Genomic DNA, 24,385 nt, shown 5'->3' with positions numbered 1-24,385 from the left:
CGCGAAAGGCAGAAGGAAGGGGCCACAAAGATTGGTGTAAAATTGGGCGATGGCTGATAGAAGAGCCGACTTTGACGTCAGCAGCAGCTGTGTTGGCAACACACTTCAAAGCAAGAATGGAGATGAAAACTCTTCTCTCTACACTTGATTCTGTTTATGAACAAATACCGTCGTTGAGGGCTTGGAAAACAGAATTTATTTCTTGTTTTATGTCAATAATGAGCCAGCTTTTGTTATTTTCTTGCCTTATAGTAGCACATAAGTACAAACTGTACACACACACAGTGGGGCAAAAAAGTATATAGTCAGCCAGCGATTGTGCAAGTTCTCCCACTTAAAAAGATGACCGAGGTCTGTAATTTCCATCATAAATAAATAATAATAAATGGGTTGTACTTGTATAGCGCTTTTCTACCTTCAAGGTACTCAAAGCGCTTTGACACTACTTCCACATTTACCCATTCACACACACATTCACACACTGATGGAGGGAGCTGCCATGCAAGGCGCTAACCAGCACCCATCAGGAGCAAGGGAGAAGTGTCTTGCTCGGGACACAACGGACGTGACGAGGTTGGTACTAGGTGGGGATTGAACCAGGGACCCTCGGATTGCGCACGGCCACTCTCCCACTGCGCCACGCCGTCCCTTAAAAACATTCTTAAATCGTATGCAAAGAAAAACCCTGAATATATGGATAAAATCAATATATCGCCCAGGCCTATTTGGAATACAAAGAAAAATATCCTGCTTCTCCCTCTCGAGGTCGCGTGTGATTGATGCCTATTTCAGCTGCACTCGGGTGAAAGGCAGGGTACACCCTGGACAAGGAAGGCGGGTTACGCCCTGGACAAGTCACCGTCTCATCACAGGGCCAACACAGATGAATTCAAGAGAGAACTTATGTAGGTTAGCGGTGTCTGTGTTGATCTTCTCCCGTTCCGCTCATCGCTGTCTTTTATAAAAGGTATAAGGGATTTAATTCCATCCATCCATTTTCTACCGCTTGTCCCTTTTGGGGCCGCGGGGGGTGCTGGAGCCTATCTCAGCTGGATTCGGGCGGAAGTCGCCGCCTCATCACAGGGCCAACACAGCTAGACAACATTCACACACACGGGCCTATTTTTAGTGCTGCCAATCAACCTATCCCCAGGTGCATGTCTTTGTGTATTATAAAAACTTCAAGACTAAACAATTCAAAGTCTGAGTTAATCACTAATCTTTCCTCAATGACGCAATTATTAATTTTGCAAGACATTTTTATCATAGGTACACTTCAACTGTGAGAGACAGAATGTGAAAAAAAAAATCCAGGATTTCACATTGTAGGATATTTTTTTTGTAAATTATGGCGGAAAATTAGTATTTGGTCAACCGTTCAAAGCTCTCACTGATGGAAGGAGGTTTTGGCTCAAAATCGCACGATACATGGCCCCATTCATTATTTCCTCAACACGGATCAATCGTCCTGTCCCCTTAGCAGAAAAACAACCCGGAAGCATGATGTTTCCACCCCCATGCTTCACAGTAGGTATGGTGTTCTTGGGATGCAACTCAGTATTCTTCTTCCTCCAAAAACGACAGGTTGAGTTTATACCAAAAAGTTCTATTTTGGTTTCATCTGACCACATGACATTCTCCCAATCCTCTGCTGTATCATCCATGTATCCAATTCGGTATAAACTCAACTCGTCGTGTTTAGATGGCGGCAAGGAGGCGGAGAATGCAGCAGAGCGGAGAGCCGTCGACGCCGCCGCAATCACACACCTGGAAACAATTTAACATTTCTCCTGACACTGTATAAAAGGGCAGAAGGAGGAGAGATCGAGGAGGAAGGAGGAGAGTGCGCAGCGCATTACAGGTGAGAGCAAGACAGAGCACAAGATGAGCACGATGGCTCAAAAGCAGACTGCGAACGAGCAGTGGAAGAAGGAGCTGAAAAGCGATCCGAGCTTCAACCAACCTTTATTGCAAAGTAAAGAAGTCAAACCTGCTCTAAAGCATGTCCTTCCTGGGTGGTCCATTGAACCCGCACAATGACAGCAAGAGACTGTCACATAAATATTTTAATTTGTCAACAATAAACAAGTATCGGATACTTACAGTTGCATAATACTTACACAAACAACTGTGCAACAATGCAGTAACAAACTTGTCCGCATCATTCAACTTACAGGGTCAAGAATTTAACTTTATGATAATTATCATCCAAAAAAGTATTCATAAATCACTACACTTCAACTTAAAGACAGCACAAATCAATTGTCCAATATCCACAGCAGACATGGTCAATTTAGGTAATGTCTCCAATTTCGATTGTATTTTTATAAATTTCGAAGTCAGTATATAAGCCCTGCACTCCGTTTGCATCCCGTAAACCCCCCCCCGCCCCCCTGAAGCTCCATCTGCATCAGCGGGGATGCACTTGATCCATTTACTTGCAAGGCGAGATCTGAAGCGCGGTTGGCCGCACATTGCTCTACCGGTCGGACAGCGACAAGCCGATGACAGCACCGTGTTCCGCACCGCCGCTCGCAGGATTATCTGTAAGACTGTCAGGACATTAGCTCAGCCATTGTGACCGCGACTCCGTCTTTATTACCGGGCCGCAGACGCGCTGGGGGTGTTCTGAAGGTGTTCCTCCTCTCTTATCACCACCGATGCATCAGACTTTATTGAAATAGAATTAACTTTTCCATCTTTTTTCAGCAAAAATCACACACCTACACATTGGTGATGTCACAACATTATCAATTTTAGAGCAAAAAATAAACATTTCCATATATAAGCCGCACCAGACTATAAGCTGGAAGTAAATACGTTCAGAAATTAGTTATTTACACGGTAATATTTTGTCAATGTTTATTTACATACCTCAATTGTGTCCAAAGGATGTCTGTAACAAGGCAGTAAAACGGCGAATCAAACAAAACAGAAGTCATCGTCATGGACCCGAGCTCTCCAATCTGCTAAACAGACCCAACAACTCCACGCTGACATTTTGGCGAATTTACGGAACTGAGTCGAAACAAAAGGAGTGCCCAGAGTAAATTAACAATGCTAGTGCAGATACTCGTGAACGGGTAGAAATGACCTCATCCGCACCGGTCTCTAGCTTACTGTTAACCCCGTCTGTGAAACACTTTGCAAAGTTCTGCTTTGGGATCACCAAACAATTGTGGAGGGGAATATTTTGCTGCATGTTGCTGGGTGTGTTCAACAGGAGGAAGATGTGGAGTAAAAGCGTCACTGTCGCAAGACGAAGCCTTCCTTTGTGAGCGTCTTGGGAGGGGAACTCCCCGGACCAGGTGGAATCGATAGGGACCAGGACACCATCCGGGCCCCACATCATGTCATCACCCAGTGCGCAGTGGAAAGTTTCAGCCTCCATCTCTCGAAGCACCATCCACGTTCCTTCGTCGAAGACGTCCTCGTTGCTGCCTGACGCCGAAGAACCTATCGTTGATGCTGGGATCCTCATGTGAAGACTGTGCGGCATAACGATGCCGGGTTCGTTCTTCCAAGGATGCGTCGGGCAAGAACACAGCTTAAGGTACAATGTAAAGTATTTATTAAATAAATAAAAGGGCTAGGAATAAAAATACTGGTGCTAAGCAGAAAGGCAAACAAATGGTGCTAGCATGGAAGCTAGGAATACAAACAGAAAAATTTGACTTGGCACAAAGGCACAAAAAATGGAAAACAATTCATTAGCATGAGAGCTGGAATAAAACAAAAACCTAGCATGTAAGCTAGCGAGAATATACATACAGAGCAGTCGTCACTTGTTGCACGAAGGCAAACTAGGATCAAAGGCAGAACTAACAAAAAGGGCGGGCTTAAATAAGGGAGGTGATTAGTAAAACAAGTGTGCGGGAACCGAGGGTAGCAGGTAGAAACAATATGAAACCGTGGTGACAGACTAAACAGGAAATAAGGAGGTCAAACTACCGAACGTGATATAAAAATGGAACAAAGCAACAATATGTGAAGATCCGGGCAGCGGATCGCAACAACGACAAGCCGATACAATAGTGGTGCAAACTTGATCGATTCAAATCTGAATTCCAAATCGATTCATAATTTCTAAAAATGTATTGTTATTATTATTTTATTTTATTTTTTCAAAATAAAATCTATATTTTAAAATACGTTTTTAGACCATATCAATGCAACCTGTCATGTTCTGTGGTCATGTTTTGTTTGGTCATGTTCGGTTGGTTTTTGGACTCCATTAGTTCCTGTTTTTTGATGCAATCTTGTTTGTTTTGGTTGCTATGGTGACATGATTTTCCCCTGCTGCTGGTGTTCGGACACCGGCACCTGTTGTCAATTATGACACAACTATTTAAACCTGTAGTTGCCAGGAAGTCAGCCTGGCGACATTACTCCTGATACTCCAATGATACTCCAAGACCCAAGCCGCCAAGACTCAAGCCAAGACCCAAGCTGCAAAGACCCACACCAAGACCCACGGCCTGTCGCACCACGCCAAGCTTCGCCGCCTGCCACACCCACGCCTGCCGCACCCACGCCTGCCGCACCCACGCCTGCCACACCCACGCCTGCCGCACCCACGCCTGCCGCATCCACGCCTGCCACGACGACTACGCGCCCACCTCCTCGTCAGCCACGGATGTGGCCGCTCCCTGGTCGTCCGCCACGCCAAGTACGTCGACCTCCTCGTCGGCCATGGATCTGGCCGTTCCCTGGTCGCCCGCCTCGTCAGGTGCAGCGGTGTTCTACGCTTCACCGCCACCTGACTCTGCCTCGATAGATTCGGGGACACTTGGTCTGGCGACTCACCGCCATGTCAACCTCCCGCCCTCCCATGACTTTTGATCCTGCTTTGTTTTTTGGACATCTGGGATCCGTCCTAAAGGTGGGGATGCTGTCATATTCTGTGGTCATGTTTTGTTTGGTTATGTTCAGTTGGTTTTTGGACTCTAATAGTTCCTGTTTTTTTGGTGGACTTTTGTTTGTTTTGGTTGCCATGGTGGCATGATTTTCACCTGCTGCTGGTGTTCGGACACTCGCACCTGTTGTCAATCATGAAACAACTAGTTAAGCCTGTAGCTGCCAGGTAGCCAGCCGGGCGACATTACTCCTGATACTCCAATGATACTCCAAGCCACCAAGACTCAAACCGCCAAGACCCAAGTCAAGACTCAAGCCGCCAAGACCCAAGCCGCCAAGACCCAAGCCAACAAGACCCAAGACACCAAGACCAAAGCCACCAAGCTTTTGCACCTGTTGTCAATCATGACACAACTAGTTAAGCCTTTAGTTGCCAGGTAGCCAGCCGGGCGACATTAGTCCTGATACTCCAATGATACTCCAACCCACCAAGACTCAAACCGCCAAGACCCAAGCCGCCAAGACCCAAGCCAAGACTCAAGCCGCCAAGACCCAAGCCACCAAGACCCAAGATGCCAAAACCAAAGCCACTAAGCTTTCACACCTGTTGTCAATCACGACACAACTATTTAAGCCTGTGGTTTCCAGGTAGTCAGCTGGGCGACATCACTCCTGATACTCCAATGATACTCCAAGCCACCAAGTCTCATGCCGCCAAGACCGAAGCCAAGACTCAGGCCACCAAGACCCAAGCCACCAAGACCCAAGCCACCAAGACCCAAGACGCCAAGACCAAAACCACTAAGCTTTCGCACCTGTTGTCAATCATGACACAAGTATTTAAGCCTGTAGTTGCCAGGTAGGCAGCCGGGCGACATTACTCCTGATACTCCAATGATACTCCAAGCCACCAAGAGTCAAGCCGCCATGACCCAAGCTGCCAAGACCCAAGCCACCAAAACCCAAGCCACCAAGCTTTCGCATCTGTTGTCAATCATGACACAACTATTTAAGCCTGTAGTTGCCAGGTAGTCAGCCTGGCGACATTACTCCTGATACTCCAATGATTACACGGTCCATGCCATCGTGCTCATGCCATTGCTCTGTAGTTTTTGACTTTTTCACGCAACAGTAAGTGTTTTGTTTACGTCCATAGCCCAGGCTATGTGTTTATGTTTTTCTTCCTACGCTAAGTTTGTGTCTCCTCCTTGTGCGCGCCTTTTGTTTGTTCTTTGGATAGAGTACTTAAATAATGTCTTTACCTTCACGCTTTGTCCAGTCAAGTCAATTTGCACCCCGGGAAAACATTCATCGCAGCGAGCTGCGAAAGCCTGGCAGTAAACTGCTCCACAGTCCCGTCCTTACACAACCAAAATGAGCTTGTCTAACCTATAACCTGTTTTTTAAAACAATCATGATAATTATTATACCAAATAATTAATGAGAATAATTGGTTTGAATCAAGAATCTATTCTATATTGAATCGTCACCACAGGTATCGGATCGAACCCTAAGGTGACCAAAGTGTCCGTGATCCGGATCATGTTTTGTTTAGTATGTTCTTTTAGTTTTGGACTCCCTTAGTTCCTGTTTTGTGTACTTTGGGTGTTTGTTGTGGTTTCCATGGGTACTTATTGGTTTCACCTGCCTCTGATTAGTGCTCTGCACGTTCACCTGCTGTTGAGCACTAATCAGAGAGCTATTTAGTCGCGTTGCCCGCCACAGTCGGTGTGGCTTCATTCCGTCACGTTTTGGCGTGGTCTGGTTTGTTTTGATTGCCATGGCGGCATGATTTTCACAACTTTTTAAGCCTGTAGTTGCCAGGGAGCTCTCTGATTAGTGCTCAACAGCAGATGAACGTCCAGAGCACTAATCAGAGACGATGGCAGCCAATCAAGGGGCCTAACGGCTGTTCAACACAATGGAAGGATTGGGTCGGGCTGTGGGAACACAGTCCGGAGCGATTTCTGATTTGAATCACAAAATGGATTTTATCTTGGAAAAGTTTGCGAAGAAGGAATAAATAAATTGGAATTTGAGAATCCATCATGGACACACAGAGAAGACAAGTCACTGTTTAGTCTTCTCGAAGAAAAACATCTTATTAATCTACGATTTGACTCTCTCGAATGGCCTTGATGCAATCAGGAACAGGCTGTTCTGAAGAACTCCCCCGAGGACTCTTCAAAGATGGACGCTTTTGACCTTCCTTTTTTTCCAACAACACCTGGTGTCGAATTTTGAGATCGGCCCTAGTCCACAAATATATTTCAACATCTCTCCTGAGTTAATTGGGCATACATGTACACACACACGAAAAAAATCAACGCCTTCACCACCGCTTAATTCCTCTGGGGTTGTGGATGGCTGAGTAGCGCTCTATAGCGGCGGCCTCAACTTAGACCCCTCTGTTGCAAGTTGGTGTGATTATATGTACCATGTTTAATGTGTGTTATGCTATGTGAGGTTTTTTCCTTGGACTCAGTCTGGACCCCTCCTGAGGGTCTAGCCTTAGACCACCCTTTTCTCACCTATTTAAGGAGTGACGTAAGTGGCTGATCCGTTAGCGGTCCCGTCTTGTCCCCCCTGTAACTGTGCGGAAATTTAATTTCAGTTCGTATGTGTCTTGTACATGTTGGGAACGGACAAAATAAAACAAAAATAAAGCTGGTCAGAGGCAGGTGAAACCAATTAGTACCCATGGAAACCAAAACAAACACCCAAAGTACACAAAACAGGAACTAAGGGAGTCTAAAAGTAACAAAACATACTAAACAAAACAGGATCCGGATCACGGATCATGATGACACAGAGAGTCAGACAGGAAATACCATTTTTGCCCAGGAATAAAAACTGGAGAAAAAACAGAAGAATCAGTCTGATTGTTACATTTAGCAACATACTATTTTCAGAAAAACAAAATAACATGGTGTCTGTGACATCATAATGAAAGACATGACCAACGTCAGGCCTCAGGGGCGTCTCCTGGTGCTCCACAAAACAAATACCCACTTGATCTTTATTCCGAGGACCAAGCCCAACCCCCCCCTACCCCCCACCCATCCAGTCGCTAATGAGCGCCAGACCCAAGATGGAAGAATTAGTCCGTGGAATAATTTTTCATTTCTATTCTGCATCCAATGTCCTTGTCGGCGTGGGAGCGCCGTCTGCACGTGTCGTCTCCCCTTTGGCGCGTGCCTCGTTGGAGCTCTCGCCCCATTTCCCTCTGCCCTCTCCAATATCAGCCAGCCCTCAATCTCCCGCTCGCCGCATCCAATCCTCCTTGGCGAGACGTTTCTGTGACAGCGTCGGGCGGCCCCGGCGCGGGGTCGTTAGCACAGCTACCATTAAATAAGACCAATCAATCCCGAAAACAGCTGGCTCCCAGGGATGGAATATAGCAGAACATATTGATGGGGATGTTATTCTGCTTGACGGCAGAAGGCCTCATATTTAAAGTGGAACGCCACTTTTTGGGCTATTTTGCCCATCGTTCATAATTCTTATATGAGACCTATGGGAAGTTCCATTTCTTATTTTATCCAGCTAATGTAGTTTGGAAGTTAACCTTTCAACTGCGGTGTGCCGTCGGGCCAGCAAGGTCTTCCCTGCTGACCTAACCTGAAAAATGCTGTATGCTTAAAAGGAGCAAATTACATACAAATTAATTCTTCATCTAATCGGGAAGATATAAACATCCCACTGAGAGCAGACATTGTACTGTATGTGACTGTTTTATTATGTGTATATATATATATATATATATATATATATATATATATATTGTTTAGCACTCAACAATATTGCTACACTGCCACTTGCCAATATTCAACATTTTATTTCTGGAAATTTCCCAATTTTAAGAATTATCTATCCATCCATCCATTTCCTACCGCTTATTCCCTTTCGGGGTCGCGGGGGGCGCTGGCGCCTATCTCAGCTACAATCGGGCAGAAGGCGGGGTACACCCTGGACAAGTCGCCACCTCATCGCAGTTTTTTAAGAATTATTTACCTTATTTTTATTCATTGACTATACAGGTACATGGTAACCTTAATTTTAGCATGAGTAATCATAAATTTTGTCTGGATCTAGTTCAAAAATTTTAAAATTGAGAACATAAAATAAGACATCAAACAAGATTTTTTCTGGTTTCTCCACGTAGAAAATCATATTTAAAGATTCTGCAAATAAAATAATGCTTGGTTTCAGAATAAAACACTTACTTACAGTTTAAAAGTCCTGCTAATTTCTAGATATTTATATCTTAATTTAGGATGTCTTATCAAGTAAAACAAAACTATATGCTTAAACAGAAAACACTGTATGCTTAAGATGAGCAAATTACGTAAAAATGAATTCTTCATCTAATCGGGAAGATATAAACATCCCAGTGAGATCAGACATTGTACAGTAAGTGACTATTTTATTATGTTTGTATATCTTGTTTAGCACTTAACAATACTGCTACATGATGCTTGCACTGCCACTTGCCAATATTTAACATTGTATTAATAAAAATGTCTCTAGTTTTAAGAACTATTTACCTATTTTTAGTCATTGACTATACATGGTAACCTTAATTTTAGCATGAGTAATTGTATTTCTTTAAATTCTAGTTTAAAAATGTTAAAATTGAGAATATAAAATAAGATATCAAATACCTTTTTTTTGGTTTTCTCCACACAGAAAATCATATTTAAAGGTTCTCAAAATAAATAATGCTTGGTTTCAGAATAAAATAGGTATTTGTAGTTCAAAAGTCTTTATACTTTTGTAACTAAATGCATAGACAGAAAACGCTGTATGTTTAAAATTAGCAAATTATGTACATATTAATTCTTCATCTAATCGGGAAGATATAAACATCCCAGTGAGAGCAGACATTGTATAGTAAGGGACTTTTTTGGGGGGGTTTTATATATTGTTTAGCATTTAGCAATACTGCCACTTGCCAGTATTTCACATTTTATTTCTAGACATTTCCGAATTTTAAAAACTATTTACCTGTTTTTAGTCATTGACTATACAGATACATGGTAACCTTAATTTTAGCATGGTTAATTATATATTTTGTTTAAATCTAGTTCAAAAAAGTAAAAATTGAGAACATAAAATAGGACATCAAACAAGACTTTTTCTGGTTTCTCCACATAGAAAATCATATTTAAAGATCCTGCAAATTAAATAATGCTTGGTTTCAGAATAAAATACTTACTTCCAGTTTAAAAGTCCTGCTAATGTCTAGATATTTATATCTTATTTTGGATGTCTTACCAAGTAAAACATAACTATATGCTTAGACAGAAAACGCTCTATGCTTAAAATGAGCAAATTACGTAAAAATGAATTCTTCATCTAATCGGGAAGATATAAACATCCCAGTGAGAGCAGACATTGTACAGTAAGTGACTGTTTGTTTTGTTTGTATATCTTGTTTAGCATTTAGCAATACTGCCACTTGCCAAAAGTTAACATTTTATTTTTAGAAATTTCTCCAGTTTTAAGAACTATTTACCTATTTTTAGTCATTGACTATACATGTTAACATTATTTTTAGCATGAGTAATTATGTATTTGGTTTAATTCTAGTTCAAAAATGTTAAAATTGAGAATATACCATATAATATCTAATAAGCTTTTTTGGTATTATCCACTCAGAAAATCATATTTAAAGATTTTGCAAATTAAATAATGATTGGTTTCAGAATAAAGTATTTACTTCCAGTTTAAAAGTCCTGCTAATTTCTAGATATGCATGTCTTAATTTAGGATGTCTTACCAAATAAAATGTAACTAGATGCAGGGACAGACAATGCTGTATGCTTAAAATGAGCAAATTACGTACAAATGAATTCTTCATCTAATCGGGAAGATATAAACATTCCAGTGAGAGCAGACATTGTACTGTACGTGACTATTTTATTATGTGTATATATATCTTGTGTAGCACTCAACAATATTGCTACACTGCCCCTTGCCAATATTTAACATTTTATTTCCCGATTTTAAGAGCTATTTACCTGTTTTTAGTCATTGACTATACATGGTAACCTTAGTTTTAGCATGAGTATTATATTTCTTTAAATTGTAGTTTAAAATTTTTTAAATTGAGAACAAAAAATAAGATATCAAATAAGATTTTTTGGGTTTCTCCACACAGAAAATCATATTTAAAGATTCTTCAAATTAAATAACGATTGGTTTCAGAATAAAAATACCTATTTCTAGTTTAAAAGTCCTGCTAATTTATAAATATTCATGTCTTGATTTAGGATGTCTAATCAAGTAAAATGTAACTAGATGCATGGACAGAAAACATATGTTTAAAATTAGCAAATTATGTACACATTAATTCTTCATCTAATCGGGAAGATATAAACATCCCAGTAAGAGCAGACATTGTACAGTAAGTGACTGTTTTTATTTGGTTTGTATATCTTGTTTAGCATTTAGCAATACTACCACTTGCCAATTTTTCACATTTCTAGACATTTCCCAATTTTAAGAACTTTTTACCTGTTTTTAGTCATTGACTATACATGGTAACCTTAAGTTTAGCATCGTTAATTATATATTTGTTTTAATTATTCACTATATTTTTGTGTTTTTATGTATTGTTTTGCTGACTTTTGCTAGTGTTTATTTAGGACTTAGAATGCACAGAAAGAGAAAAACGCTTGTCATTATCTTGACTCCAAAAAATAAATTAAAAAAAGTGCGGGTCCCCTTTAAGAGCTGCAGATTGTTCCTGATCTTGGCCAGGGTAATTATGATGTAAGTGGAACAACAGCGTGAGGTGTGTGTGTGGTAATTAACCCCGGGCAGCTGAAAAATGAGTCTAATGAGTCGAGCGGGGCATTGAATCTGTTCAATCAATCCTTCCGTTCCTTCTTTTCTAGGGTGTTTAAATTTATCAGTGGCCTTGTAATTGTTAACGGCGACTCCCGTTTGAACCCATTTAGCACGCGACAACACATCGTTTATTTTCCAGCCGACCATGCGAGCGACCCGGGAAGTCCTACCTCGCTCGGTTTTCGGTTTATTTCTGTTTGTGCCTTCGTTTGCACAGGTGGTCACTCACCACAGTCCAATTAACGCAGTCAAGCAACCAAGCCTTGCGTTATTATTTTTTTTTATTTTATATTTTTTTGATAGACGGTTAACACGAAAATTAAACATAATTTATGACCCCAAATTCCGCAAGACGAGGGTAATCGAGTGACTCGTGCATTAGGCTCCAGTGACTGAACTCCATTATGCTGATTGTATTTTCAGCTCAACTAAACAACAAAATAAAATGGTCAATTAAGTAAAGCTTCAATTTATGAAATTAATACAACTTGCATAATAATGCAACACGTGACGGCAATTGTGATATTTATAAGTTGTGTACGTTCACGAAAGCAGTGAAGTTGTCACGTTGTGTAAATGGTAAATAAAAACAGAATACGATGATTTGCAAATATTGCTGTAAAACTTGCTGAAATATCAATCAATCAATCAATGTTTATTTATATAGCCCCAAATCACAAATGTCTCAAAGGACTGCACAAATCATTACGACTACAACATCCTCGGAAGAACCCACAAAAGGGCAAGGAAAACTCACACCCAGTGGGCAGAGAGAATTCACATCCAGTGGGACGCCAGTGACAATGTTGACTATGAGAAACCTTGGAGAGGACCTCAGATGTGGGCGACCCCCCCTCTCTAGGGGACCGAAAGCAATGGATGTCGAGCGGGTCTAACATGATACTGTGAAAGTTCAATCCATAGTGGCTCCAACACAGCCGCGAGAGTTCAGTTCAAGCGGATCCAAGACAGCAGCGAGAGTCCCGTCCACAGGAAACCATCTCAAGCGGATCAGCAGCGTAGAGATGTCCCCAACCGATACAGGCGAGCGGTCCATCCTGGGTCCCGAAGAGCGGTCCATCCTGGGTCTCGACTCTGGACAGCCAGTACTTCATCCATGGTCATCGGACCGAACCCCCTCCACAAGGGAGGGGGGGACATAGGAGAAAGAAAAGAAGCGGCAGATCAACTGGTCTAAAAAGGAGGTCTATTTAAAGGCTAGAGTATACAGATGAGTTTTGAGGTGAGACTTAAATGCTTCTACTGAGGTAGCATCTCGAACTGTTACCGGGAGGGCATTCCAGAGTACTGGAGCCCGAACGGAAAACGCTCTGTAGCCCGCAGACTTTTTTGGGCTTTAGGAATCACTAATAAGCCGGAGTCTTTTGAACGCAGATTTCTTGCCGGGACATATGGTACAATACAATCGGCAAGATAGGCTGGAGCTAGACCGTGTAGTATTTTATACGTAAGTAGTAAAACCTTAAAGTCACATCTTAAGTGCACAGGAAGCCAGTGGAGGTGAGCCAGTACAGGCGTAATATGATCAAAATTTCTTGTTCTTGTCAAAAGTCTAGTAGCCGCATTTTGTACCAACTGTAATCTTTTAATGCTAGACATGGGGAGACCCGAAAATAATACGTTACAGTAATCGAGACGAGACGTAACAAACGCATGGATAATGATCTCGGCGTCTTTAGTGGACAGAATGGAGCGAATTTTAGCGATATTACGGAGATGAAAGAAGGCCGTTTTAGTAACGCTTTTAATGTGTGACTCAAAGGAGAGAGTTGGGTCGAAGATAATACCCACATTTTTTACAGAGTCACCTTGTTTTATTATTTGGTTGTCAAATGTTAAAGTTGTATTATTAAATAGAGGTCGGTGTCTAGCAGGACCGATAATCAGCATTTCCGTTTTTTTGGCATTAAGTTGCAAAAAGTTAGCGGACATCAATTGTTTAATTTCATTAAGACACGCTTCCAACTGACTACAGTCCGGCGTGTTGGTCAGCTTTAGGGGCATGTAGAGTTGGGTGTCATCAGCATAACAGTGAAAGCTAATACCGTATTTGCGTATGATGTCACCCAGCGGCAGCATGTAGATGCTGAAGAGTGCAGGGCCAAGGACCGAACCCTGGGGAACTCCACACGTTACCTTAACATAGTCCGAGGTCACATTGTTATGGGAGACGCACTGCATCCTATCAGTAAGATAAGAGTTAAACCATGACAGGGCTGAGTCTGACATACCAGGGGCGTCCATGATTGGATGGCAACATATTTTGCTCCAAAACCTGTACTGTATGTACCTTCCAGCATTAATAGTGCCTTCACAGATGTGTAAGTTACCCATGCCTTGGGTACTAATACACCCCCATACCATCACAGATGCTGACTTTTGAACTTTGCCTCGATAACAGTCTGGATGGTTCACTTCCCCTTTGGTCCGGATGACACTATGTCTAATATTTCCAAAAACAATTTGAAATGTGGACTCGTCAGACCACAGAACACTTTTCCACTTTTCATCAGTCCATCTTAGATGATGTCGGGCCCAGAGAAGACGGCTGCTTTTCTGGATGTTGTTGATAAATGACTTTCGCTTTGCATAGTAGAGCTTTAACTTGCACTTACAGATGTAGCGATAAACTGTATTTAGTGACAGTGATTTTCTGAAGTGTTTCTGAGCCCATGTGGTGATATCCTTTAGAGAATGATGTCGGTTTTTGATACAGTGCCGTCTGAGGGATCGAAGGTCACTGTCATTAAATGTTGGTTTCCGGCCATGCCGCTTACGTGGAATGATTTCTCTAAGTTCTCTGAACCTTTTGATGATATTATGGACCGTAGATGTTGAAATCCCTAAATTACTTGCAATTGCACTTTGAGAAACGTTGTTCTTAAACTGTTTGACTATTTGCTCACGCAGTTGTGGACAAAGTGGTGTACCTCGCCCCATCATTTCTTGTGAAAGACTGAGCATTTTTTGGGAAGCTGTTTTTATACCCAATCATGGCACCCACCTGTTCCCAATTAGCCTGCACACCTGTGGGATGTTCCAAATAAGTGTTTGATGAGCATTCCTCAACTTTATCAGTATTTATTGCCACCGTTCGCAACTTCTTTGTCACGTGTTGCTGGCATCAAATTCTAAAGTTAATGATTATTAGCACAAAAAAAAAAAACATATTTACCAGTTTGAACATCAAATATGTTGTCTTTGTAGCATATTCAACTGAATATGGGTTGTAAATGATTTGCAAATCATTTTATTCCGTTTATATTTACATCTAACACAATTTCACAACTCATATGGAAACATGGTTTGTAAAATGTGGACTCGACAGACCACAGAACACTTTTCCACTTTGCATGAGTCCATCTTTGATGAGCTCGGGCCCAGTGAAGCCGGCGGTGTTTCTGGGTGTTGTTGATAAATGGCCTTTCCTTTGCATACTGTTATTTACAGAGAAGGGAAGGAGAAGAGAGATTGAACCCTTCTGATTAAAGTTATTCACAGAGTTTTGATTACTGCTCCGGTTTTGATTTTACGTGCCGTCAAAGAACCCCTGCAAAAAGTTTCCTAAAAATTGTCATTTTTGCCTCTTTGAGCAGTAATTTGACCCCCTTAAAATGCTTCTAAGTACATGTTAATGCTCTACTATGCAAAGTGAAAGCCATTTATCAACAACATCCAGAAACGGTGAGCTGTAATTTGACCCCCTTAACATGCTTCAAAACTCACCAAGTTTTACACACATATCAGGACTGGCGAAAATTGCCACCTGATAAAGAACCAAACCCTAAAAATATAAATTGCGCTCTAGCGCAATTTTTGAATAAAACGCAGAAAAAAATGCTCCTAGGAAGAAAACACAGACAACACTGCTTGTAACCTCCGGTAGGAATGTCGGAGGGACATGAAACAAAAACCTCTATGTAGGTCTTACTTAGACCTACATTTTATTGATTGACATCCTTCAGGAAAAATTAACAGGAAGTAAAAAATTACCCATTCAAAATAAATTTTTTGTAAACACCCGTCACCTTTTTTTAAACGTTATCTCCTCTGAGCGCGTTTGTTGTTTCGGCTTCAAACTTGCACAGAAGAGAGATTGAACCCTTCCGATTAAAGTTACTCACAGAGTTTTGATTACTGCTCCGGTTTTGATTTTACGCGCCTCCAAAGAACCCCTGCACAAAGTTTCCTAAAAAATGTCATTTTTGCCTCTTTGAGCTGTAATTAGACCTCCTTAAAATGCTTCAAAGTGCAAGTTAATGCTCTACTATGCAAAGCGAAAACCATTTATCAGCAACATCCAGAAACGGCGAGCTGTAATTTGACCACCTTAACATGCTTCAAAACTCACCAAATTTTACACACATATCAGGACTGGCGAAAATTGCCATCTAATAAAAAACAAATTCCTAAAAATATAAATTGCGGTCTAGCGCAATTGTTGAATAAAACACAGAAAAAAATGCTCCTAGGAAGAAAACAAAGACAAAACTGTTTGTAACCTCCAATAGGAATGTTGGAGAGACATGAGACAAAAACCTCTATCTAGGTCTTACTTAGACCTACATTTTATTAATTGACATCCTTCAGGAAAAATCAACAGGAAGTAAAAAATTACCCCTTCAAAATAAAAGTTTTGTAAACACCCGTCACCTTTTTTTAAACGTTATCTCCTCTGAGCACGTTTGTCGTTTCGGCTTCAAACTTGCACAGAAGAGAGATTGAACCCTTCCGATTAAAGTTACTCACAGAGTTTTGATTACTGCTCCGGTTTTGATTTTACGCGCCTCCAAAGAACCCCTGCACAAAGTTTCCTAAAAAATTTCATTTTTGCCTCTTTGAGCTGTAATTAGACCTCCTTAAAATGCTTCAAAGTGCAAGTTAATGCTCTACTATGCAAAGCGAAAGCCATTTATCAACAACATCCAGAAACGGCGAGCTGTAATTTGACCACGTTAACATGCTTCAAAACTCACCAAATTTTACACACATATCAGGACTGGTAAAAATTACCATCTAATAAAAAACCAAACCCTAAAAATCTAAATTGCGCTCAAGCGCCCCCTAGGAGAAAAACACGGACAAAACTGCTTGTAACTTCTGTTAGGAATGTCGTAGAGACATGAAACAAAAACCTCTATGTAGGTCTAACTTAGACCAGGGCTTGGGTCGCGGTGGCAGCAGCCAAAGGCGGACCCGACCAACGCTGCTTGCAGCTTTAATTTTTTTTGTTTTGCTAATATCGGACCGATGTCTGATAGCGGTATTGGATCAGGACTTTTTAAATATAGCGATTTGTTATGTGTAGAAATGAGTTGAGTGGAACGCATTTGAATGAATGAAGTTTGACTGACAGTACAAACGGGATCGCCTTCATGTCGAGCAGCAGTCTTACACACTAATTAGCCAGAGAGGTGGGCTCGGCGTTAGCAAACGACAGCGCCGGTCGCCCCTGAGGGAGGAGCTGACTGATGAAGGAGCGATTAAGATGGAAAAATCTTGATGTTGCCGCACTTTGTTGCTGAGCCTCAACGCCGGTGACAGGGAGGCTTGTTCCACAGTGGCACAGCTTGAAACAGTTGCCAGGGGCGATAGGCACCTCATCAGTCTTCAGCTGTCCAAGTCACTTCCAGTATCACACTTGAAGATCAGACCCATCCTTTGCCGCTCCGTGCAAAGTCTGACCGAGCTTTTCCAAATGCCGGGACCTCTGGAGGTCGGACGACGGGTGACATGGACTTACGTTTTCTTGGAAATGGAAGAGCAAACATAACTAGATGAGGCAATGCATGTGTGAATGCTCCAATGATGAAGTTGAAGTGCAATGCCGACATAATGTAGGATGAATGTAAGAATGGTTTGAATGTTGAATTTTGCGGAAAACCAGAACTTGTTTTGGAACTTGGGAAATTTTTAGTTGAGTTGAATGCATTAATGTTGGAATTGTTTGAATGGATTGAGAAATGTGTAAATTGTGGAAGTTTAAACAATGGACAATTCATTTTGAATGGGGAAAATGTCCCTAAAAACTGGAAATTTGGGGGAAAGTCCGGGATTTTTTAAAATATTTTTGGAGTTGGAACAGTTTGAATCATATGAAAAAATGTGCAAATTGTGGAAGTTTAAAAAAATGGACAATTCATTTAGAAGGGGGAAAATGTCCCTTAAAATTGTTTTGGAAATCCGGGATTTTTTTTAAAAATTGTTTAAGGAGAACACACAATTTTGAACAGGCTGAATATTTTTGGGAGTTGGAACAGTTTGAATCAGATGGAAAATGTGCAAATTGTGGAAGTTTAAACAATGGACAATTCATTTTGAATGGGGAAAATGTCCCTAAAAACTGGAAATTTGGGGGAAAGTCCGGGATTTTAAAAAATATTTTTGGAGTTGGAACAGTTTGAATCAGATGACAAAATGTGCAAATTGTGGAAGTTTAAAAAAAATGGACAGTTCATTTAGAATGGGGAAAATGTCCCTTAAAACTGTTTGGGAAATCCGGGATTTTTTTAAAAAATTGTTTAAGGAAAACACACAATTTTGAACAGGCTGAATATTTTTGGGAGTTGGAACAGTTTGAATCAGATGGAAACTGTGCAAATTGTGGAAGTTTAAACAATGGACAATTCATTTTGAATGGGGAAAATGTCCCTCAAAACTGGAAATTTGGGGGAAAGTCCGGGATTTTTAAAAATATTTTTGGAGTTGGAACAGTTTGAATCAGATGAAAAAATTTGCAAATTGTGGAAGTTTAAAAAAATGGACGATTCATTTAGAATGGGGAAAATGTCCCTTAAAATTGTTTTGGAAATCCGGGATTTTTAAAAAATTGTTTAAGGAGAGCACACAATTTTGAACAGGCTGAATATTTTGGGAGTTGGAACAGTTTGAATCAGATGGAAAATGTGCAAATTGTGGAAGTTTAAAAAAATGGACAATTCATTTTGAATGGGGAAAATGTCCCTAAAAACTGGAAATTTGGGGGAAAGTCCGGGATTTTTTAAAATATTTTTGGAGTTGGAACAGTTTGAATCAGATGAAAAAATTTGCAAATTGTGGAAGTTTAAAAAAATGGACGATTCATTTAGAATGGGGAAAATGTCCCTTAAAATTGTTTTGGAAATCCGGGATTTTTAAAAAAATTGTTAAAGGAGAGCACACAATGTTGAACAGGTTGAATATTTTTGGGAGTTGGAACAGTTTGAATCAGATGGAAAATGTGCAAATTGTGGAAGTTTAAACAATGGACAATTCATTTTGAATGGGAAAAATGTCCCTGAAAACTGGAAATTTGGGGGAAAGTCCGGGATTTTTTTAAATATTTTTGGAGTTGGAACAGTTTGAATCAGATGAAAAAATGTGCAAATTGTGGAATTAAAAAAAAATGGACAATTCATTTAGAATGGGGAAAATGTACCTTAAAATTGTTTTGGAAATCCGGGATTTTTTAAAAATTGTTTAAGGAGAGCACACAATTTTGAACAGGCTTAATATTTTTGGGAGTTGGAACTGTTTGAATCAGATGGAAAATGTGCAAATTGTGGAAGTTTAAACAATGGACAATTCATTTTGAATGGGGAAAATGTCCCTGAAAACTGGAAATTTGGGGGAAAGTCCGGGATTTTTTAAAATATTTTTGGAGTTGGAACAGTTTGAATCAGATGAAAAAATGTGCAAATTGTGGAAATTTAAAAATATGGACAATTCATTTAGAATGGGGAAAATGTCCCTTAAAATTGTTTTGGAAATCCGGGATTTTTCTTTAATTGTTTAAGGAGAGCACACAATTTTGAACAGGCTGAATATTTTTGGGTGTTGGGACAGTTTGAATCAGATGGAAAATGTGCAAATTGTGGAAGTTTAAACAGTGGACAATTCATTTTGAATGGGGAAAATGTCCCTAAAAACCGGAAATTTGGGGTAAAGTCCGGGATTTTTTAAAATATTTTTGGAGTTGGAACAGTTTGAATCGAATGAAAAAATGTGCAAATTTGTTGAAGTTTAAAAAAATGGACAATTCATTTAGAATGGGGAAAATGTCCCTTAAAATTGTTTTGGAAATCCGGGATTTTTTTTAAATTATTTAAGGAGAACACACAATTTTGAACAGGCTGAATATTTTTGGGAGTTGGAACAGTTTGAATCAGATGGAAAATGTGCAAATTATGGAAGTTTAAACAATGGACAATTCATTTAGAATGGGGAAAATGTCCCTTAAAACTGTTTGGGAAATCCGGGATTTTTTTAAATTGTTTAAGGAGAGCACACAATTTTGAACAGGCTGAATATTTTTGGAAGTTGGAACAATTTGAATCAGATGGAAAATGTGCAAATTGTGGAAGTTTAAAAAAATGGACAATTGATTTAGAATGGGGAAAATTTCCCTTAAAACTGGGAATTTTTGGAAATCCGGGATTTTTTTAGTAGTGTGTGAATGTGAGTGTGAATGTTGTCTGTCTATCTGTGTTGGCCCTGCGATGAGGTGGCGACTTGTCCAGACTGTACCCCGCCTTCCGCCCGATTGTAGCTGAGATAGGTGCCAGCAGCCCCCGGGACCCCAAAAGGGAATAAGCGATAGAAAATGGATGGATGGATGGATTTTTTTAAACATTGTTTAAGGAGAGCACACAATTCTGAACAGGCTGAATATTTTTGGGAGTTGGAATAGTTTGAATCAGATGGAAAATGTGCAAATTGTGGAAGTCTAAAAAATGTAACATTCATTTAGAATGGGGAAAATGTCCCTTAAAACTGTTTTGGAAATCCGGGATTTTTTTTTTAATTGTTTAAGGAGAGCACACAATTTTGAACAGGCTGAATATTTTTGGGAGTTGGAACAGTTTGAATCAGATGGAAAATGTGCAAATTGTGGTAGTTTAAAAAAATGGACAATTCATTTAGAATGGGGAAAATTTCCTTTAAAACTGGGAATTTTTGGAAATCCGGGATTTTTTTAGTAGTGTGTGAATGTGGATGTTGTCTGTCTATCTGTGTTGGCCCTGCGATGAGGTGGCGACTTGTCCAGGCTGTACCCCGCCTTCCGCCCGATTGTAGCTGAGAATGGGGAACATGTCCCTGAAAACTGGGAATTGTTGGAAATCCGGGAATTTAAGAAAAATATTTTTTAAAGCGAGCACACAATTTTAAACAGGCTGAATATATTTTTGGAGTTTGAACAGCTTGAATCAGATGAAAAATGTGCTAATTTTGGAAGTTTAAAAAATGGACAATTCATTTAGAATGGGGAAAATGTCCCTTAAAACTGGGAATTTTTGGAAATCCGGGATTTTTTAAAAAATTGTTTAAGGAGAGCACACAATTTTTAACAGGCTGAATATTTTTGGGAGTTGGAACAGTTTGAATCAGATGGAAAATGTGCAAATTGTGGAAGTTTAAAAAAATTCGACAATTCATTTAGAATGGGGAAAATGTCCCTTAAAACTGGGAATTTTTGGAAATCCGGGATTTTTTAAAAAATTGTTTAAGGAGAGCACACAATTTTAAACAGGCTGAATATTTTTGGGAGTTGGAACAGTTTGAATCAGATGGAAAATGTGCAAATTGTGGAAGTTTAAAAAATGGGACATTTATTTTGAATGGGGAACATGTCCCTGAAAACTGTGAATTGTTGGAAATCCGGGAATTAAAAAAAAAAAAAAATTAAAGAGAGCACACAATTTTAAACAGGCTGAATATATTTTTGGAGTTTGAAAAGCTTGAATCAGATGAAAAATGTGCTAATTATGGAAGTTTAAAAAATGGACAATTCATTTAGAATGGGGAAAATGTCCTTTAAAACTGGGAATTTTTGGAAATCCGGGATTTTTTAAAAAATTGTTTAAGGAGAGCACACAATTTTTAACAGGCTGAATATTTTTGGGAGTTGGAAGAGATTGAATCAGATGGAAAATGTGCAAATTGTGGAAGTTTAAAAAAATTCGACAATTCATTTAGAATGGGGAAAATGTCCCTTAAAACTGGGAATTTTTGGAAATCCGGGATTTTTTAAAAAATTGTTTAAGGAGAGCACACAATTTTGAACAGGCTGAATATTTTTGGGAGTTGGAACAGTTTGAATCAGATGGAAAATGTGCAAATTGTGGAAGTTTAAAAAATGGGACATTTATTTTGAATGGGGAACATGTCCCTGAAAACTGAATTGTTGGAAATCCGGGAATTAAAAAAAAAAAAAAATTAAAGAGAGCACACAATTTTAAACAGGCTGAATATATTTTTGGAGTTTGAAAAGCTTGAATCAGATGAAAAATGTGCTAATTATGGAAGTTTAAAAAATGGACAATTCATTTAGAATGGGGAAAATGTCCCTTAAAACTGGGAATTTTTGGAAATCCAGGATTTTTTAAAAAATTGTTTTTTAGGAGAGCACACAATTTTGAACAGGCTGAATATTTTTGGGAGTTGGAACAGTTTGAATCAGATGGAAAATGTGCAAATTGTGGAAGTTTAAAAAAAATGGACAATTCATTTAGAATGGGGAAAATGTCCCTTAAAACTGGGAATTTTTGGAAATCCGGGATTTTTTAAAAAATTGTTTAAGGAGAGCACACAATTTTGAACAGGCTGCATATTTTTGGGAGTTGGAACAGTTTGAATCAGATGGAAAATGTGCAAATTGTGGAAGTTTAAATATTGGAACATCTATTTTGAATGGGGGGAATGTCCCTGAAAACTGCGAATTTTGGGGAAAATCTGGGATTTTTAAAAATATGTTTGGAGTTGGAACAGTTTTAATCAGATGAAAAAATTTGCAACTTGTTGAAGTTTAAAAAAATGGACAGTTCATTTAGAATGGGGAAAATGTCCCTTAAAACGAGGAATTTTTGGAAATCCGGGATTTTTAAAAAATTATTTAAGGAGAGCACACAATTTTGAACAGGCTGAATATTTTTGGGAGTTGGAACAGTTTGAATCAGATGGAAAATGTGCTTATTTTGGAAATTTAAAAAATGGACAATGAATTTTAAATGGGGGAAATGTCCCTGAATACTGCGAATTTCGGGGAAAATCCGGGAATTTTTAAAAATTGTTGAAGTAGTGCACACCATTTTGAACAGGCATAATATTTCTGGAGTTGGAACAGATGAAAAATGTGGGAATTGTGGAACTGCTCAAGAAATGTTGAATCGGTAACGTGTTGAATCCTGGAATTTTTTGGGACTCGAAAAAGTGTAGTTTAAATTTCCAGAGTGTTGGAATATGTTGAAGTTGGAATGGTTTGAATAGGTTGAAAAATGTGCGAATTGTGGACGTTTAAAAAATGGACAATTCATTTTAAAATGGGGAAAATGTCGCTGAAAACTGGGAATTCTTGGAACTGTATTCAAAATTGTTGAAAGAGAGCACACCATTTTGAACAGTTTGAATATTTTTTGGAGTTGGAACAGTTTGAATCAGATGAAAAATTTAGGAATTGTGGAACTTGGAAAAATGTGCAATTTAATTTTAACTAGAATTTCACAGAAATCTATGTATTTCGGGATTTTTTGGGAAAATATTAAAAGACTTGAATGTTCTGGATGAGTTCAAATGGTGTTTGAATTTTTCAAAATCGGTGGAGAAATGTTTAAGTATTAATATGTTGACTTGAGAAATGGTATTATGGAATTCCTGGAATTTTGGTAAAACCGGGAATTTTTCCAGTTAAGAAATATTAAAATGATTTTTTTTATTGTAGAATGTTTGAAGTGAGTTGAAAAATTTGGGAGGAGTAGTCTCCAGTAAAAGGGTGGAAATAAGACTTCGGAAAACCAGGAATTCTGGAAAATCCTGGAATTTTTTGGGACTCGAAAAAGGATAGTTTACATTTCCCAGAATGTCGGAATGTGTTGAAGTTGGAATGGTTTGAATAGGTTGAAAATGTGCGAATTGTTAACGTTTAAAAAATGGACAATTCAATTTAAAATGGGGGAAATGTCCCTGAAAACTGGGAATTCTTGGAAATGTTTTCAAAATTGTTGATAGACAGCAAACAATTTTGAACAGGCTGAATATTTTTTGGAGTTGGAACAGTTTGAATCAGATGAAACATTTAGGAATTGTGGAACTTTGAAAAATGTCCCATTTATTTTGAACTAGAATTTCACAGAAATTTTGGAATTTCGGAAATTTTTGGGGAAAATATTAAAAAACTTGAATGTTCTGGATGGGTTCAAAAGGTTGGTGTTGGAATTGTTTTAAATCGGTCAAGGAATGTTGAAGCAGTAACATGTTCAATTGAGAAATGGTGTTATGGATTTCCTGGAATTTTGGTAAAACTGCATTTTTCCATTTAAAAAACATTAGGGGAAAATGTATATGCATATGTATGTATGTATGTATGTATATATTTATGTATGCATACATAATGTATGTATGTGTATTTATATTTGCATACACTAATGTATATATATATATACATATATATATATACATTCATTTTGTTTGTTTGTTTTTTATTGCCAATAACTTAAGAACGACATACATTTTATTTTACATCTATTATTTTCTAAATTAATATTTAATTGCACGATCAAGGCAATGATTGTTTACATTCTCGCTTCATTTATTCTTGTTTTTAATATGAAATCTTTTTATTAGTGGACAGAGATTTTTTTTGTATTTTTTATATTTTGGTGGAATCAGTGTGACGTCA

General features: G+C 39.1%; 1 long non-coding RNA gene across 2 annotated transcripts in view; it reads right to left on the bottom strand.

Moving 5' to 3' along the window:
* The window catches only part of LOC133543084 (uncharacterized), a 172,488-nt gene that overhangs the window by 37,978 nt on the left and 110,125 nt on the right, over positions 1-24,385 (bottom strand). Inside the window, exon 4 of one of the 2 annotated variants that reach the window (XR_009804298.1) lies at positions 2,881-3,547. The exons of the other annotated variant lie outside the window; for it this stretch is intronic. This is a non-coding gene — a long non-coding RNA (uncharacterized LOC133543084). Of the gene's footprint in view, positions 1-2,880; positions 3,548-24,385 lie in introns of those variants that run through there. 2 annotated transcript variants of the gene reach the window in all.

The sequence above is a fragment of the Nerophis ophidion genome, linkage group LG25, assembly GCF_033978795.1.
Source record: "Nerophis ophidion isolate RoL-2023_Sa linkage group LG25, RoL_Noph_v1.0, whole genome shotgun sequence".
NCBI classification, from domain to species: domain Eukaryota; kingdom Metazoa; phylum Chordata; class Actinopteri; order Syngnathiformes; family Syngnathidae; genus Nerophis; species Nerophis ophidion.
This window is presented reverse-complemented; position numbering and strand designations above follow the sequence as displayed.